The sequence below is a fragment of the Pseudorca crassidens genome, chromosome 9 (genome assembly GCF_039906515.1).
Source record: "Pseudorca crassidens isolate mPseCra1 chromosome 9, mPseCra1.hap1, whole genome shotgun sequence".
In the NCBI taxonomy this organism is placed as follows: Eukaryota; Metazoa; Chordata; class Mammalia; order Artiodactyla; family Delphinidae; genus Pseudorca; species Pseudorca crassidens.
The window spans coordinates 65,784,004-65,798,838 of NC_090304.1; the positions used below are offsets into that span (position 1 = coordinate 65,784,004).

The 14,835-nt window shown below is 38.5% G+C and overlaps 1 long non-coding RNA gene across 2 annotated transcripts in view; it reads left to right on the plus strand.

Moving 5' to 3' along the window:
• The window catches only part of LOC137230717 (uncharacterized), an 89,571-nt gene that overhangs the window by 42,691 nt on the left and 32,045 nt on the right, over nt 1-14,835 (plus strand). For both annotated transcript variants that reach the window (XR_010946228.1, XR_010946227.1), the window contains exon 2: nt 4,731-4,887. This is a non-coding gene — a long non-coding RNA (uncharacterized lncRNA). The remainder of the gene's footprint in view (nt 1-4,730; nt 4,888-14,835) is intronic.

Consider the following 14,835-nt stretch of genomic DNA (forward strand, 5'->3'; position numbering starts at 1 on the left):
ACATTCTACGTTATGATCCTTTTCTAATCACTTAATTCACATGATGCTATATGGCCAAGGTGTAAGCCTTGATTGTGATTTTCAGAATCCATTAGACATGCAGAAATTACATTCAGAGTCCATAATCACACTGACCCACCTTCAGTCATCTTATTTACATTCCACTCTACCCTATACAACACAAGCTCTAACAAGCCTTCTAGGTATTAAACATCACACCTTCTGTGAGGAGGTCTTTCCTTATCACTCTAGGCTGAATTACTTTTTCCCTTTATTCTAGAAAATGATAATGTTTATGACATTGCCCTAGAATGACCTTAATTTTGCAAAGCTAAGGCTGATCCCAAGCCTATACATATACAAGCTCTAGTATTCAAATGTAGTATTCAAATACTATCTCACCACAAAAACACTCAGTACCTTCTGCCTCTTGTAAAATTCTTATCCCCATCGAACTTTTCTGGAACCACAAGTAAGCTGAGAAATAAAGACAAAATATATTTATGTTAAGTGTTTTCACTTTGATTTCTTTGGGATCATAAAATAAGCTGGGCTTCCTTTTGTATCTGGTTTTCACTACTCTAGGCAAGCTGAAATGAAATTACTTTGTCCAAATAAATAATGCTGCCAACTTACAAAATGAGTATATACTTTTTATACTATTTGGATATTGATATCCCTATCCAGAAAACTGCCTACTATAGCATGACAACAAGATATATGGAAACAAAAAGTCTGAAAACAGATTGCTTGGAACAAAAGCAAAGGTTGTTGGCTCAGACTGCTGGGTATTTTATTTAGACCAATGTTTCACAAACTCTGTCTGTGTTTGTCAAGCTGATAATAGGTTTCCCCTGAAATGAATAATTTCTTGGTAAAATGCATTGGGGAAATGATGCACAGTGTGATTTACAGCACATATTAACAATTTCAAAGTTCTTGAGAAGTCCTATGGAAAAGAAATCCATTATTCTTAAATACCTATTTAAACATCTCTCAGATCACTAACATTTTCAGATCAGTTTGGGAACTTTTGACTTCGACTATTTTCACAACTCTTCCTAGGGCATGTTTTCCTTTTATAAATCGATACTGTGTCTTTTTGGTTGCATAGTACTGAATCCACTGTAGCTAATGCAAAGAGAAAGAAATTTACTAATGTGTGTTAAATGACTTACAGAAATCTGGGAATAAATTATGTAACAGACTTTAGGCTGAACTTTTAACAATGACTCCCAAAGCTTCAGCATAGAACTGTGCCTCAGGACTTCCCTGGTAGTCCAGTGGTTAGGGCTCCACGCTTCCACTGCAGGGGGCATGGGTTCGATCGCTGGTTGGGGAACTAATATCCCACATGCAAAAAAAAACCCCCAAAACTGTACCTCTACATGCTGCTGCTGCCATAATGATCAGGAATCTTCCTGTTGAATCAAGAAGATGCTGCTACAGCCAATTCTGTAACCTCTCTGCTCTGCTGTGAGTCACATCAGCAGAACAAATCCCTCACACCTGGCCTTTATTATATTAACCCAATTTATTTTTTATTTTTTTAACATCTTTATTGGAATATAATTGCTTTGCAATTGTGTTAGTTGCTGCTGTATAACAAAGTGAATCCGCTATACGTATACATATATCCCCATATCCCCTTCCTCTTGTGGCTCCCTCCCACCCTCCCATCCCACCCCTCTAGGTGGTCACAGAGCACCGAGCTGATTTCCCTGTGCTATGCGGCTGCTTCCCACTAGCTATCTATTTTACATTTGGTAGTGTATATATGTCCATGCCACTCTCTCACTTCGTCCCAACTTACCCTTCCCCCTCCCTGTGTCCTCAAGTCCATTCTCTACGTCTGCGTGTCTTTATTCCTGTCCTGCCCCTAGGTTCTTCAGAACCAATTTTTAATTTTTTTTAGATTCCATATATATGTGTTTAAATGCTCCTTTCTTAAAGTTTTGTTTTTTTCTAAGTCCCCAAACTAAATTAGACCTCACTGTTATTCTCTCTCATAGCATATTATATCTTTCTACCATAGCTCTTATTTTAGTACATAACTACTTAGGTATTTAATTACTATCTCTTCTACTAAAGTACTGTGGGAATAGGAACCATATCTGTTTTGCATCCCTTAAAGAAATGCCTAACTCACACTAAGTCAATGCATACGTTTGAATCATTTTGAATGGGTGGAAGGATGGCTGGATGGATAAGAGTGACTGAGTACCTAAAAGGGCAGATGAGCAGAGAGCCTTAAATCTTGGGCCATGACTAAGAAAAACAGGGTGATAGATTTAGCTGGCCATATCTTTTCCCAAGATGACTGGTTCTAGAATTTCTTTTATGGAAGTGTCTGTGCTCTGGTGAGTGGTGGAGAGGGTGAGGGATTGCACTCTGGCCAATATGTGTAATCTGCAAGGCAACTCTTACCATGCCTCACATATAGTAGGTGCTTAATATATCGTTGTTATGGAAGGAATGCCAGTGCATACATGTAAAAGACTGAGCACTCTGCAGACGCATTTTGCCCTATAGGTGTTACTGTTAATTATCAGAATCTATTTTAATTTAATTAAGTTATATAAACATTTTTGATACCCTTGCATTTTGTTTAACTACAAAAGTCCCTAGAGTAGGCAGGAGACCTTGAAACCTGAAAAGGCTCTGTCTCCTCCAATCTTTATTTAATCAGAAGCAACCTAGATTCCATGTTAGTGTAACGCTGTACAGAATAAAATGACTATGATAGAAGTACTTTCAACTAGGGCCATAACATTAACTCGTAAAAAAAAAAAAAAGCGCTTCAAAGCTTCAAAAAAATGAGGGCATGAAATATTTTTAGTTGTCTTTATTCTTTATTTGAGCTCCAGATTTTAATTCCATGTGCTAACTTGGTAACTTTTAGCTTCTTAGAAACATGTAAGGAGCAGAAACTTCAAAGCTGTAAATCCACTTCCTGAAAAGCAAATTTGGAAACAAGATCTATACAAAGATGAACATTACATACAATGCAAGAGTTTGGTATATTTATTTTTTTCAGCTTCATGTATGATGAAAAAAAATCTATGTATCTGAAATACACAAAACATGGTAAAGACCACTTAATTTGCTGTGGACCCTCAATTTCTGAATCTTTTGTCAAGTTTCCCTCCTGCTTACGTGCATAATTGGCCACATGTTTCTCTCTATTTGCTTAAACCAGATGTCCATGGGGCTTTCCTGCAGTATTTAGGAAAGAGGAATGCTTACAGAATTGTATTTGGCTCTATCAAGCAATGTTTTGGTGGAAAATGACCAACAAGTTTAATTTCTCTCAACTGGGAATCATTCTGCCTCACTTCCTGGGAAGGAAAGCTATAAAACAAAAAAGGAGTTATGAACTGGGCTCTTAATGGTAACTGGAAAACACACAAAATTTTAACTTCAATTTTATTCTACTTTGTAATAATAATCCTTTGTATTTGTGTAACATGATGGAGTTCATATAGTACTTCCATATTTACTGAGATGTATTTTGTGCTTGCTTATACAGGATTCTTTCTCGTTAAAAAAGAATTTCTGTGTGTTTCTACACATTAGCTGAAGTCTTTTCACCATCTCCTTTTGGGATGAGAATCTCAGAACTTTTCTGATGAGAACACATTTATTGGATCTGTGCCATGAATACATGTGCTCAGTACAATTAAGAATTCGCGAGCACACACACACACACACACACACACACACACACACACACTCTCTCTCTTAAGAAAAAACATCTGCTCCTGATCCAGAATTCAATACAAAGAGAGGACAAGTGCATAGACACCCACAATAAAAGGGAAATGTGGTAATATGTGAAAGGATTGATAAAATAAAAATGCCAAAGAAGTTCTGAGCAGAATAGATGTTATCATTTAGGATTCTTGAGTATCTATTATACATTAGATACTTTGCACTTTTATATACTAAGTTTGAATAGTTACCATTATTATGTAAAACAACTCTTATTTCCATTTTGACAATGAATGAAAAAGGTCCTCAAAGTTCTTGAGTTCACAATCTAAGATTAAAATCAATAAATGGAAGATCTAGAATCAAAAAGCATGTCTACGGCCCAGGTATTTGGTTATTATGGAAAAGCTTCCCAGAGAAGTGTCCTTTGAACCAAGCTGAGCCTTGAAGAGTGAATAGGATTTTGAATAGGCAAAGAAAATGTCAGAGGAAACCAACTACCTGAGCACAAGTGTAAATAAGACCACAGGCAGCTGGAATGGATCTCAGCAGAGGGAGTGAACTCAAGCATAAAGGGGAGTTCTTGGCACAAAGCTGAGAGTTGATGGGGGAACCTGAACGCTAGTGTACAACTGAGAATTATGCCAAGAATAAGACAAAAAGGAAGACTGGGCACTAAGTGTGAAGGAAATTAAGAAGGTGGGGGCATGAACCGACTTTCAGGAGGAGAAATGAAAGATGTCATTATATGAACTGATGTTGAAAAATTCCCATATCTCTGTTTTTATCTTATATTCAAAAATATTCTGGTACCTGACTTTTGCCTTGTGTGTCAGAGACTGAAAATGGTCACCAGTAGCTTTATTATCCTCATCTCCAGGACATACAACTTCTTTATTCGCTTCCCCTGGCAATTAGATTAAAACCAATGATAAAGTTCTGGCCAGTGAAGTTTGAGTGGAAACGATGAGCAGTACTTCCAGGCCTGGCTCATTAAATCCTTCCATGTCTAATCCTAGCATTTTTACTGCATCCATTGGATGAATGAAGAGAACTTCAAAGGCCTGCAGGAGAGACAAGATAAAAGGATTTTGGGTACCTTCGTGACTGTGTGGAGCAGAGACCATCCATTGACCTGCACTTCAATGTCAAGCGAGAAACAAACTCTATTTTGAGGTAAGTCACTGGAATTTGGGGATTGTTTCTTTCAGCAGTTATCCCACCCTGATATGCCAGGCTGAATAATTTGTGATGAACATTATCTCTGACTTGGACCCCGATTGTCCACTGCTATTCCCAACAGACTGAACAGTGTTGGAGAAATTGCACAGCCTTGTTGAATAATGCCTCAACAGGGCTCCCAGTGTTGCCATGGAATCCTTCTGTGTTCTACTGGTCATGAACTGTTCTCATTCCTTTCATGGCTTAATTTAAAGTTTCATCTTTCTCCTTAGGATTTTCCTGCTCCTACTCTCAGCAGATGAATTAGCTGTCTCATCTTTAGTTAAGTGCTTATTCAAGACTCATAACCATTTTTGTTTTTTCATGTTAACTTAAGCAGTTCTTTATGTATTAGAGATATAAGACCATTATGGATACTAGGTATAAAATGGCTAAGATTTTAAAAGACCAACTAAACCAAAAGTTGACAAAGATATGGAAAAACTGGAACTCTCATATACTCTTCGTGGGAATGTAGAATGGTACAATCACTTTGTAAAACTGTTTGGCAATGTTTTTAAAAGTTCATCTATCATATAATCCAGAAATTCTACTCCTGGGTAGTTACTCAGAGGTCCAAGAGGGAATCTCCAATAGTATTATAGCCAAAAAGAGGTCTTCCACTGTGGATTTTCTGTGGTTTGTGGTGTGGAGTGACACGTAAACATTTTTCTCTATTTTTCCCTTGAAACCTTCAGTAAGGTCTGTGTCAGTCACTAGTTATTGTGTGTAAGTTGTTTTTTTTTTTTTAAAAAAGGCTGCTGATAATTTGGTTGGAATAACAACATCTCTTGACCCCTTACCTTGGTTCAGGTACCACACTATGCACATTCACATATGTTATCTTTTTCAAATCTTACAGTCATCTTGAACGGTAATTATTATTCCCCTTCTAGAGATTAAAAAACATGTGCCCCATAGTAAAACCAAAATGAAACAGATAACAGAAAACTTGCTAAGAATAACATACTGGAAGATCCCAACACTTGCCCTCCACCCTCCAATTAAAGATAAAGCTGCTTATTTTTACCTCTGCTTGGAACTTTGACCATATTTTTATTTCTATTTTTGACCAGTCAGTCTCCAGTTAAGTATTAGTGAGAACTTACTGTGGGCTAGGCTTGAGGTAAAAAAAAGGGGTGGGGGTGGGGTGGGGAATAGACATGGTACCTACATTCAGTGCTTTAAAGAAGACAGGGACTAAAAAGATATTCCCTGGATGACTGTAGTCAAAGTCAAGACAGAGTCCAAAGAAACACAGACAAAGGGTATTGACGGTGTGATAGAAGCAAGTCTTTCCAGAGGAAGTGACACTTGAGCTGAGTCATAAAGATATGCAGATGCAGAAGAAAGGTAAGGGAAAGGGGCACCGAGCCACTTCTACTAGAGGGACTAGATGGTACAAAGGCATTGAAATGAGGAATCACAAAATCATCAGAGAATAGCAGGTAGCTCAGAATGGCTGGAGCATGCAGCAGAGATCAATGCCTGGGGCCCAGGGATGAGCGTGGGGTGTAACAACAGACGGTGCGACTTCCTGAGAAACTACTCTCATGCCTAGCAACCAACTGAACCCCAAATTGCACTCAGTCTCCTGGACTTTACCCACAGGAATTTTCCAACCATTTTTTTCCCTCTAAGATATACAATATGGAACTCAGTACTCTGTTTTTCGTTTCTTTTTAATATGCTTATACTCCTTTTAAACCAGAGGACAGATGATTTCATGGGGCAGGACTTATGTGGACAAGGATTGGTAATATAACTGATTTTGTCCACAATTCTGCAGGTTCTTTAATGTGATTTGATCACCTTCTCCAGGGATGAGCAGGCCCTAGAGGCTCTAGAGGACAAACCTCACACTAAAAATACTTAACTACTGGGCTTCCCTGGTGGCGCAGTGGTTGAGAGTCCGCTTGCTGATGCAGGGGACGCAGGTTCACGCCCCGGTCCGGGAGGATCCCACATGCCGAGGAGCGGCTGGGCCCCGTGACCCGTGGCTGCTGAGCCTGCGCGTCCGGAGCCTGTGCTCCGCAACGGGAGAGGCCACAGCGGTGAGAGGCCCGCGTACCGCAAAAAAAAAAAAAAAAGTAAAAATACTTAACTACTGAACCGACAAATTAAATGGTAATTTATTCATTTATAGCATAGGAATGCCTCTCCATTAGCCAGAATGCCAGATCTGGACATGCTGAGTAAAGGGAATATCATTTAGTGAAGAACCACCCATTAATGGGCACTTCCTTGTATTACTTCAATTACTTGTCACCACAACTCTGTGATGTAGTTCTTACTTCATCCCAGTTTTATAAATGAAGAATTTAAATGAGAAACTTTAAACGATCTACCTTGATCTCATAGCTAACAAGTTTTGGAGCTTAGTTTCAAATCTAATGCTTTGATTTCTACCCCATGCAATGGGCAGGGTGTACCCACACTGCCTGGAAAAAAAAGTGATGATGATGATGGCGATTTAACTAAAATGATTATAATTTATTGGATGTTTACTTTGTGCCGAATACTTTCACATGCATTATTTTATGTAACCATAACGACTCTATTAAGTGAGAAACTATTTCCATTTTAGCAATGAGGAAACTAATGTTCAAAGGTTTAAATAACTTTTCTAACCTTCAAACCTGGTTAATTGGTGGGGCAGATATTCAAACCAGGTCTCCCTGCCCACAAAGTACTTTTTACTGACAGTCAAATACTGGTAAGACTATTTGGTGAATGAGAGTCAGATTGAAGAGAATTTGTTACTTGATAGAACATTCCATCTAGGGTGTGGTAGAGGATAGAAAACCACTGAAGTTCTCCTAGTAGGGACTGATCATGTGTCTTCATAACTTGTAGCAATAGACATTGAATATTTAATACTATTATTTTTTTGTTTTTGTTAATAATTCTTATTAGTCACAAAAAACTTCTGTCACTATCCTTATTCATGATAGAGTAAACATTATTATGTTCATTTTATATTGTCTCACCTTTTTCTGAGGATAAATTTTAGGAATTGAAAAAGAAATGAAGTGCCTCAAACCTGAGGAAAAGCATAATTACTTTTTGATTAACATACTTGAGCAATCTTTCATTACTAATTGGTAGTATATCTGATTAATTCCCAGGTCAGTGAAATTAGAGTTTAGCCTACAAAAATGGATATACGTATGATAGTTTTACAAATTTAAACCCTTTAAACAATCTTGGGACTAGATCAATAAACTTTTTTTAGAATTCCTTTCTAGCATCTAGACTAACAATCTCATCAAGACAGTGTTTTTGTTTTGTTTTATTTCTATCAATATAAAGATTCTCTTTGTGGAAGCAAGATTTGAACAGGCTTTCTTTGAAGTTAGTACCCATGTGGCAAGTTTCAAATAAACCTAGACCTTTGCTCAAAATCAATGCATCTGAGAACTTTCCTTTAACATTCCTTTGTCTCTTGAACCTGGACTCCTTGAGGAAGGGTTTGTTTCTTTCCACTATAGCCCAGTCATCTGGTATGAGGTTAAGTACAAAAGAACGTGCCGTCTAAATGTCAGTTGAATAAATGAATATTTGAATGAATCTACCAACTGTGGACTTTGTTTTATTTTTACATTGCTTACTTTTTTGGAAAGATATCCCAGGTGAGCTTTCTCATCCACTTATTTTTATTCCTTTGCAAAAAGTGTCCTTTGGGACCTCTTCGCCAGATCTCGAAGGTGTGCCCTATCCCGTCTGGCTTGGCGTTTTCTAGGCTCTGGTATTTCCTCACCAGTCTGGGACGCTGTACCTCCCCCCACTGCCAACCCCACCCCCAATCAATTCACATCATTTTTGACAATAGAATTTCCAAACCCCCTTCCACTATGCATGATTTTCTTTTCCCCTTAAACTTGAAAAGGATGGTGAAAATTTAGGCAACTTAGAGAATATTTAAAACAAAAGAGAAGTAGTGGAAGGTTGAGAAAAGGTCACTATAGTTAGTGAGAAGAGTGTGACTCATTAAAAAACAAAGCCGCATTAACTGACAATGAAACAAATCGGGAGAAAAATCATGAGACCATTTTGGATGGCTGACTGAGACAATACCAGAGATACAAGTGATGAGAATAGGAGGTTAATCAGAAAAGACTACTCTTGAGGTGAAGAAATTTACAAGAAATTTACCTCCCTCCTGGAGGGAGGTCTGTGCCTGCTGCGCCCTGGCTGGCTCTGTGACTTATGTGCACATGACCCTCATTTTTTAAATAAGGATATTGGACCAAATGATATATCAGATCCTTTCCAATTCTAACATTTTATTGAGGGCTAGAATTTTCTAGCAGATTAAATGGATTCTTATGTTTTAAGTCCCCATGCCTATTTAGTCTCACATAATTTGATTGCTCTTTGTATTTTCTTCCTCATTTAATCCACATTTATTGAGTGGCTGCTTGATATTTGAACAGTGTTTTAGGCAGTGGGCATACAAAATGGGGAAGATAAAATTACTGCCATCTTCCACCTCACAGGCTGGGTGGCCACAGCTTTATAAACAGCAACAAGGCAACTGGAGCAGAAGCAATGGCTCGGGGAGGGAAGCCAGGATGGAGACAAAATGAAAAAGACAAGGGCAAGAGAAAACATTTTACAATATCCTGAGATACAAATAAGTCCACCACTTAAAAAAAAAAAACAACAGTAAAGATCGGTTATGATTTTTACTTTTACTCCTTCATTTTATGAGGATGGTTAGTGCTGACTGTATGACCGTAGCTACTTAGAAGGTTAATGAGAGATTCACTGGACTTTCCACACCACCTATGAAGGGGATGGTTGATTTTTGTTTTATTGGTGTGGTCACTACCAAGCCCGGCCTATAGATCTGTGTTAACTGCACAATTGCTGCTTGAAGATCTTACAGGTTGCTCAGTGATTCCTCATAGAGCTTGATGCTGACATGAGAATTAGAATTGCAGATGGCAACCCTGAGAATAGAAGAGCCTAGAACAGGTTGGGGCCCTGCAAGTGGGCATAAGTGTATGAAGCAGGTGGGCACATGCCACTAGCTAGTCATGTGGTTAGCAATTAACCAGAAAGAGCGTGCTTTACCCCAAAATCTTCAAATCCTTCTTTCTCTTCCCACCTCCCCCCTTTGAACTGTATGCTTGAAAACAGCACAGGCAGTCTAAGTCTCCGTTTGAGACCTCTGATCGCTAAGAGACTTCTCCCCTGCACTGTGACTTTTGATCTCCTGTGCCTGGTCCGGTGCCTGGCACACTGTCATATTTGATCAAAGAAGCCATTTTTGTTGTCATTGTTGTTGTTGCTTACTTGTGTTTATCCCTCCTTGTTGGACAAAGGTATTTAAGTTGGTCAAATGTTAAATATTATTAGGATGATTATTAGAAACAATGCTGGGGATTTAGAGCCAAATTTATGTAATTAGTCTAACGGGTTTTTAAAGATTTTTGAATTAAAATAGTACATATAGAATACAGATATACATAAAAAATTCATACAGAAAAATGCATGTAGCTACACAAACTGAGCATGCTGACATCAAGAAACACAACGTCACCAGCATCATGGACTGAGGAGCTTAGAGCTCTTCTCTGAAGATGATTTTTAACACCAGTTGGCAGTGTCCGCCTTCTAGAATCATCTAATTTTTAGATACGAATTATTTTACTTATCTTCTCCATCAGACTGTGAAAAACATTAGTCCGGGACTGGTCTTTTTCTCTTTGTATCCATGTTACTATTTTAGCAGCTCATAGTAGGTTTCCATAGGAGTTTGCTGAGCTGTGAGTCAACTGAAAGTACCCTGAGCTGAGACATCTAATGAGGAGCCCCAGAAAAATCCTGTTTCCAGGTCACTTCTCAGTTTCTGATTTTATTTCTCAGATTTAGCTCTTTAGATGTACTTAGAGCTCCCAGAAAAGAGGCATATTCTAAATTTAGTCTCTCTGGTTGAACATTAAAATATTGGAGTGGAGGAGTGACGGTAGCAAAAGGGGTTAGTTAGCATTTTGTGTACATTAGATAACACAGCTGCTTCCAGTTCAATGGCCAACACCAGAAGTTCTCTAGAAATATGTTCCATGGAAATTCCCATTTCTGCTTGCTTAAGTAGGTTGTTGAGACTTTGGTGAGTAAGCAAGTTGCATCACTGGGGAAAAAAAGGAGACAAATACCAAAGAAGAAATTACACTCAAGTGCTTGCTGGTTTGCCAAATAGCTCTGGGAAAAGCAGGGCAGGATCAGAGGTTTCTGGCAAGTAGCCCCTCTATTCATGTCCCTGTCTTTCTTTGACTGGATTATAGCACAAATTTTGGTACATAGCTGTTTCCTTTGCAGACCTCTGATTAGTTCAAATTATCCTTATGCTAGTCCTGTGTTGAAATGCTCCTGAGCCCCAACTGAAAGAGATCAGACTCTTTTACAAGATGGGGATCCAGCCAGCTGTGAAGACAGGGTGCACTAGTCAGTCTGGAAACATCTGTAGGAGTAACCAGATGTTTTAATAAGAGGAGAATCACAGACTGAGTGAATGACTGAAAAGGCTAAAAGAGTGGATGACTCACCTCTGAGCAGATGAGAACACGGATGCTTGTGGATTTTCCCACTTTTTAAACATTGTGGTTGGATTAGGTGTCTGAAATCATCTCCCTCATGCCCTATATTTTTTGAAAGCTTTTTTTTGCGGTAGGGATTAAATTTCTTGATTCATGGGCCCTACTCAAGAATGACCATCTTTGCCTAGCAGATTTCTGGTGCCTGGATTGGAAGAATCAGAGCAAGGCCATCCCTCTATGTAGGCTGATGCTGTGGTGGTGTGATTTCAAGGATACCAGGAAAGCCGTCACTGACATTTCTCTCTCCCTGAAGTTCATAATCTCACCATGAAGGATTCCTTCTTTCATCAAAAATCAATCAATATCTCAAACTTGGTTTTGAAATGCAAATCCTGGTATAAGGATTAAAAAGTAAAATTCTGTCTGAATCTCTTAGGAAGCAAATAAAGGGCCTGGGGAAAAGCTGGAGTGATGTGTGTCATTGTTTCTTGAGAATGCAGCCCACTGGGGTCTTCTCTGATCCCAGATTTTGAAATTCTAGCAGCGAGCAGAAAAAGAAAGGCATTTGAGGTAGATAGGAAGAAGTAAAAAGGGCTCAGAAAGTGAAGGAGGTAAATAAAGAAGGTCAACTTTGGATTTTGAACTGATGATTTGACCTTTTTGAGCCTCAGTTTCTTCATCTGTAAACTAGAACCAATAACATTTTTCGGAGAGTCTTGGTCAATGATCAGAACAGACTCTTTCTTTTGCCAGACTAATTAGCTAACTAATTTCTTCTTTTTACAAAACAGTGTAAAATTTGGAATTTCAAGAGATGTATATCATCAAAGGAATCTTTTCAGATATCTCTTATGTTTGTTTCTTGGCCCTCCTCTGGTGAGAATTCTTTATTTTTTTTCAAAGGTGTATTGAAATGATATTCTTCTTATCTTAAGTTAGGGACTGGGGACTAAAGTCTGCCCAGTTGATAATTCATGGACATGATTTTCTTTCCTTGTTAATTATCTAAGTAATTTTGGGGCGATGGCTTTTTTGATACTGTACCCTAGCTTATTCCCACTCATGACAATTGATCAAACCCAAAGTTTTCCCAAAAAAGGAGGATGGTTTCATGTCAAGTGTCCATCAGTCTTGGCCGTACAGGCCTCTAGGAACAGCTCAGGGTCATGCGCGTTGCAGCTCCAGGTTGAGGAGAAGAGTGAACATTATACTATGTGTGAAGTGCCTAGCAGAGAGACTACATCCACTATGTATTCAGAACAATTTACATAATCAACAATTTTGAGAGCTGCTGTCCTAGATTTTTTGGCACCGCTGTATTTTATGCTATGAAATTGATTGTCCCCCTTCACTGACTGAATAAATAAAACATGAGCTGACAGAAAATTCAAATTTCAAGACATTATATTTGTTTCTATGAGCACCCAGAAGTGCTGTTACTACTGAATTATTATTAGTACATTGGATATTAATGTGTTAACTCCCAGCTTAAAACAAAACAAAGCAAAACTGAGTGATTCAATGACGGGGGACATTGGGATATCATAAATTTTTTTCTCATTACTGGTTGGCATGGATTCAACTCCATGTACTAATTTAGACTTTTTCTGAAGCCATTTTTCAGTCTATACCACCTCTTGAAGTAATGACTTTCAGAAGCTTGCTTCCTAGTATGTGGAATACGTCTTCTCTTCTTCTTCCTCCTTCTCTTCTTCCTCTTCCCCCTCTTCCCCCTCCCTCTTTTTCTTCTTCTTGTAGTAAAACTAACTCTCAAGCTTAAAGCAGCATTTCCTAGAGCTGATAGCTTAAAATTTCCGAATCATGTTTACCCATGAATACAATCAGATTTGGGGAGTATCCTTTAGCATTTTGGTTATCATCATCTCCAAGCTATTCACAAATATTTCATTTCTTGTCCTTTCTGTCATATAGAAGAATTATACTCCTAACCTACTTTAATATTGGGCATAGCCATGTGATTTACTTTCCCCAATGAAATCTGAATGAAAGTGGCATATGGCCACTTCTGAGCAGAAATTTTAAGAGCCGTGCTCAATTTGCCCCATCTTATTCCCTGCCAGAGTAATCGTTGAAGATTAAACCCTCATCAGTGTGGGCCCCTGAGTGACTGGTATGAATAGTGCTGACAGGCACTGGAAATGTACAGTGAAAAAAGAAATAAGTCAGCTGTTAAGCCATGGAGATTCAGAGTTTGGTTGTTACTGAAGCATAATCTAGCCGATTGTAATAAAATATAATCACATGATAGATTCCTAGTCTTCTGAAAAAGTTAGTTTCTAATGATAGTCTTCAAGTCAATGCAAACACATGCCATATGTTGATTATAAAATCTTCTTATACTCGTGGCTGGTGAAATCCTGGCTTGAATCCCTTTACTATTTACCACCGCCATCAGAACCAGCATTACCAATGATATACTTAGCAGTAAATTACAGACTCTTAAAGTTAAGGGATAAAATGTTATCTTTCCAACAGTCTTATTTCAGAAATGAGAAAACTCAGATTTTCCAAAGATAAGAGATTTATCTGGGAGCATCCAGGTAGGTTTCTTTTTAATTTTAACTTGGAAATATTTTTCTAGATACTTGTACTTTGTAACTCACTCCATTCATTCAATTTTTAAAGTTAAATTTTAAAAAGTGAATATTTTCTGGTCAATGGAAGAATCAAGATTAACCTTAATAATTTTTGCTAGAGATCAGTGATATTTCTAAGTGTGTTACTTTTCTGGAGCTGCTATAACAAAATACCACACAGACTGGGTGACTTAAGCAGAAATTCATTCTCTGATAGTTGTGGAGGTTGGAAGTCCTCAAGCTGTCGGCAGGATTGGTTTCTTCTGAAGCCCCTCTCCTTGGCGTGCAGATGGTTGTTTGTGTGTGTGTCCTCACACGGTCTTTCCTCTGTGCATGTGTGCCCCTGGTGTCTCTTTGTGTGTCCTGGTTTCTTATAAGGACAACAGTCAGATGGATTATGACCCACCCTGAAAGCCTCTCTTTACCTTAATCAGTTCTTTAAAGGTCCTATCTCCACATACAGTCACATTTTGAGGTACTGGGGGTAACAGCTTCAACATATCAGTTGGGGAGTGGGACAAAATTCAACCGATAACACTAAGATATGACAAATTGAAAGCATTTTAACAAAATAAAACTTAGGGTTAGAATCCCATTTTGGTCACCAGCAGCAGTGATGTTCATGGAGTATGATGTAGTAGAGTTTGGCATAAAATATCTATAAGACTTTGGGACTTCCCTGGCGGTCCACCGGTTAAGACTCCGAGCTTCCACGTCATGAGGTGCGTGTTGGAGCTCTGGTCGGGAAACTAAGATCCCAC